Genomic DNA, 5,217 nt, shown 5'->3' on the forward strand with positions numbered 1-5,217 from the left:
CAATATGCTTAATAGATTTGCATATAAAAAGAGATCTACATGGGGCAGGAAAGGTGAAGCTATGAATGCAAATAACCCACACGACACAAGGATTAGGGTAATGAGATTCTAAAACTACCCCTATCCTGTTGTGCAAGCAAGGCATAGTGTGGCGCCAAATTGGTGTTCCGAAAATGACCCACACAACATAAGGGTTGGGGTAGTGAGATTCTAAAACCACCCCCTATCCCGTTGTGTAAGCACGGCATAGTGTGGCACCAAATAGGCCTTTTGCTAATATCTTGTACGTATGACAAAAACCATAGGAAACCAAATAATTAAAAAGGACACTCAACTTTTTTTTTGCATGGTGTGTGCATTTAGCCAGAACGATGCGATGAGGGGGGCAATGACAAGCTCTATGAACCCCTCTTCACGTGGTGTGGGTAGGAGCTAAAATGATGCAATAGGGGGAGTGACAAAGTCTCCGAGCCCTTTTGTGCATGATTGAGAAAAACCTTAGGAATCCAATTAACAAGGTAATTCAAGGTTCTTATGTGGTGTGGCCACAAAGCTAGAACAACGCGATAGGAGGGTGACAAGCTCATGCATGACAAGTGCAGTGCAGGAAAGAGTTGGAATGGTGCGATAGGGGGAGGAGGAGTGAAAAAGTCATTGAGTCTTTTGCGCACGATGTGGGTACACTGCTAAAACAGGGTGAGAGAGAGCCTAGAGCGGGTGGATCAATCAAGCCACAATCGCACGGTGTGGACATCGATCCGAAACAATGTGAGAAAGGAGGTCTTCAAGTGTGGTCCCATGTTGATGTAGATATTATGTATGCACGTGATGAGTGCAAGCCCTTGATGTGGTGCTTAGAAGTAGAGGGTAAGTAAAAATTAAACATTAAAAAAATAAGGATTAGTCATTAATAGGTGTCATCATTACTATTGAAAATTAATATCTCGTATCTTCTAGCTTAATATTGTACAATATTAAATAGAAAAGAGCACTTGTACATCAGGCCCAGAATATGATGTTATCCATTAAAAAAGACAAGAACGCCAGCAAGTATAGGCAATTTAGCCAAATGAAACTGACATTTAGATATTTTCCGCTAAATAGGAGCACAAAAGCTCAAGCTAGAGGAGACAAGACTGCCATACGTTTGTATATGTGTCAAGTGAGTATTGACCTATTTCTTAATCCATGGATTACCAAACATCCCTTTTTTAGACGTGTTTGGCCCTAATGGTACGTAAGAGCGAGTGAATTCTCTACACAAAACATATTGGTGTTAAAACATGTTGGAGGCTACATTGCATAATCAGTGGTGCAAATGTTTCAATGAAATTCAAGCTATAATTACGGAGTTATTTAGCTACAAAATTTAGGTTTTTGTTAGACATCTGTTGACAAGGAGCTTTCTCAAACTAGGTTCCATGATCAACTGATGGATTTGCATTCTACAACCAAGTGCTTCAGAATCAAATCGCATTATTTTTCAGAATGTCAGCATGCGATCGTGCGGCGATGGACGTTACCTCAGCATGCGGAATGTCAGAACGCATGGATGCCTTGCATCCAACTCAATAATCAGAAAGTACACTGCTGATGGTTATTCTGTTGCCAAGACCAGCTTAGCTCTTGGAATTGCTTCCCGTATTGACAACTCAGCCTGCATAAAATATTATGGCCCCTCTCTAGCCAACGACCATGACGGACGGTTCCCATGTAATGCTACTCCCAAGACTGGCTCCCAGCCTCTCCCGATCGCCAGCTTAGTCGCAAGCATCAATGAGAATGGTCCCTCATTCTAATCCTTCCGAGGGGCGTCCGATTTTCTGTGGGTTTAGAAATAGGCTCCCTGCTTTTGTTCCAATCAGTGCTAGGAGTCATGAATAAATGAACAACTCTTCTGTTGCGGACTTGCCTTCTGCTCCGCCATCTGCCCCATCTAACTCCGATCCTCCTATCTCTCAGAAATAGCTTCGATGGGCTGCAAATACGCTGACGTGGCATGCACTTTCTAGCTGGCCACTCACTGAGAAGAGTTAGGCCTCCCCCACTCCAGCCAGCCATGCCATATTTGGCTGGCCAATCAAAAGCAAGAGGTCGCAACGGCTCCCCATCCCCTTTTGCAAAATCCTTCATATTCAACGCTTTTGTTTTGGTTCTCCACACACGCTTGCAGGAGTTCGTTTCGGCAACTTCACAAGCTCGCGATATTTAGCTAATCGAGGTATTCGATTTGACTCCCCCCTCCCCAAAAAAAAAAAAAAAACCAACACACACGCCATGCTGATCAAGTACACACACACACACACACACACACACACTAATATTGTTGTCAGGCTGCTTGATCTCACACACACACACTCACTAACTATTGCTGCGAGTGGTATCATTCGATTATTGCTTTTACATAATGTTTAGTTTATGAGTACAATTTTATGCATTTCCAGAAAAAAAAATCTTGATAGACAACTTGTGTAAATTGCATTTTGGTTTTAGAGGAGGGTCTCCCGATAGTTGAAATGCATGTTTTCCCCCCTGAGTCTATGAATGCATGTCATTGATTGTTAGGGATATTTGCAGGCCAAAATCCAATGAGTCTGAGAGGTGGTCAACGAATGGCTAGGGTTAACGAGGGAGGGTTAGGCAGCCAAGAGAGTGTTTCTTCAAGAAAGACTAGTGGGTTGGGTGGTAACGAAAGGATGTTTGAAACCCAATTCAACAAAGACCTAGGGTTTATGCAGTTGCTTTAGGAGGATGGTTGGAGGGGCTCATTAAGTGAGGGTCAGTCGATTGAGAACATAGGATTGAGCCAGTCGTCCATCCCTTTCCAACCGAGTGTTGTTCCGGGTGTTTCCTTCATACGGCCAAGACCCCCACCTGCATCATTTTCCTTGTTGATTCCCAGCCAAGGCTTCAGGCCTCCTCGCATGGGGGCTTCTATCACCATGCGCGCATTGAATGTTAGGCCTTCTCTTCTTTCCACTACCCCAGCTATTGTTCCATTGCGTCCTCCTGTGACCTCATCTAGTAAGTCGACGAAGGGGGCTAAACACCGGCTACATTGCAATTAAACAATGAGGTTACTTGCACCTTCACACCAGAGTAGGTCAGGAAAAACATAGACACTCTTAGGGGGAATAGTTCGAGGTGGTCAACACTTTGTGGTCATCCACTCCACAATGTGTTGGGATTCTGGGAGCCTTTGATAGTGCTAGCTCGCAAAGCAGTCATGCGCTGAGTCAGGCCACTCAACATGGAGATGGCTGCAATGATGGAGAGGATGAGGGGGATGGAGAGATTGGTGGGGAAACAGGGGGTGAGGGTGGAGGCGAGGGTGAGACTATTGTAGAGGAGACTACGAGTGTGGCTGGCGCAGCAGATTCGAGGGATGCAACACGGATCCCTCACGTCCAAGACCTTCATGGAGTTAAAGCCCAAAAAGTGAAAGAGCCCAAACGCACATCGCTAGGATCTATTGCCAAAGTGCTCGGGGAGGGGAGGAAAGGGATGGCCCAAACAATGAAAGATTGCGAGAAGGAGCGGGCTGCCCAAGAGGAAAGATTGTTGAAGCTCACGATGGACGAGAATGCTCGACGAATGAAGATGTACATACAATTTCAGCTGGACCTCGCGAAGATTGTCACCAAACCCAAGGTACTTTACTAATCGCCATAAAATTGTTTTGAGGGAGGGAGCGAGGGAGTGAGGAATTAAATGGAATCAGACTTTTTCTTGGTATTATTATTTAATGCGTTATTTTGTTTCTTGTAAATGTAGAATGGATGATATTGATGCAGCTGAACTACTTCTTTTGTTGTTGCTAAATCCGCATCTTGTTTCCCCTAGTGAGGAAGACCCAGGACAGGATCGTAGGAGGCATAAAATGCAGTGTATGTATTTTTGTTTGATTGGTTGTGTAGTCTGTTGCATTGCATCCATGTTTGGTTTGATAGAGGAGGGTTTGATTGGGATGGAGCTAGTACGGATATGGTGGTGCTTCCCTAGGCAGGTGACATTTTGGAATGTCATCCACTCAGCTATTTGGACATCACGACGAGTAAATTGTCAAGCTATTTTTAGGACGTATTATAGGATGTGTTACGAGGCATTTCATGAGCTGAAAGAATTGATCCTACCTCATCTCCTGTGTCCTGATGTGCATGGATGGTCTAGGGTGCCCATCCAAGCTGAGCAAGCACTTGGTTGCGTGCTATGGAGACTTGCACATGGCCATTCCGCAATAACATTATGTCAATTATTTGGGATTGGAGATTCTACCATTAGAAAGTGCACCAACCTTATCATTAAAGCACTCAGCACCACTCAGGAGATGCTTGTCTGGACCAACTTAGAGACGCCTTCGGGATGGTGATTAGCAAAGATCTTAGAAGATTTTAGAGATTACGGACCTACCGAACATGTGTGGTGCAGTTGATGCCACTCACATAGAGCTTGCACGCAAGCCTCATGGTGACTTTTTCCCTGCACAATATGTTAGTCGCTGTGGATTACGCAACATTCTTCTTCAGGGCATTGTTGACTCTAGAAAAATATTTTGGAATGTGGTTTGTAGTGCACCAAGAGGCACACACAACTCCACAATCTTCAAGGGGTCTACAATATATGCTCAAATGAAGCGGAACGAGGTTTTGAATACGCCTCTTCTAGAAGTGAGCGGCTTGAGAGTGAGGCCGTATATTGTGGGAGATTCAGCGTATAAGCCAACGAGTTTTCTTTTCAAAGCTTATAAATCCAAAGGTGGGAAAGACCTACCACAAAAGAATGCTTTTGATAGACATATTGCGAAGGGTAGGGTTAAGGTTGAGAATGCATTTAGTATATTGAAAAACCGATGGCGTATTCTCCGCTACCTCAATGTAAATATTCCCTTTGCTCTCTTGGTTATTAGCGCTTACTGCGTATTGCACAATATTGTGCAATTGAAGGGTGAACCGGAGCCTTTGGAGCAAATCGACCCACACCCCAATGCGGAGAACGCCTTGAGGTGGTGTGCAATGACGCGTCAACTCACAGCAGGCCTAAGAATGTGCACAACACTCTATATGGATTTCAATAGGCGAATCGCACAAAATTGAGAGTGTGAATCTTAATGTGTGCATTGATTGGACGAATCAAACTGACTTGTTGTTTTGTGTGTTATGCAAGAATAGATAGATTTGACGGTACATTTTTTTATTTTTGCATTGTTGCATGTTTCTA

The sequence above is a fragment of the Adiantum capillus-veneris genome, chromosome 14, assembly GCF_014529385.1.
Source record: "Adiantum capillus-veneris isolate H3 chromosome 14, ASM1452938v2, whole genome shotgun sequence".
Taxonomy (NCBI): domain Eukaryota; kingdom Viridiplantae; phylum Streptophyta; class Polypodiopsida; order Polypodiales; family Pteridaceae; genus Adiantum; species Adiantum capillus-veneris.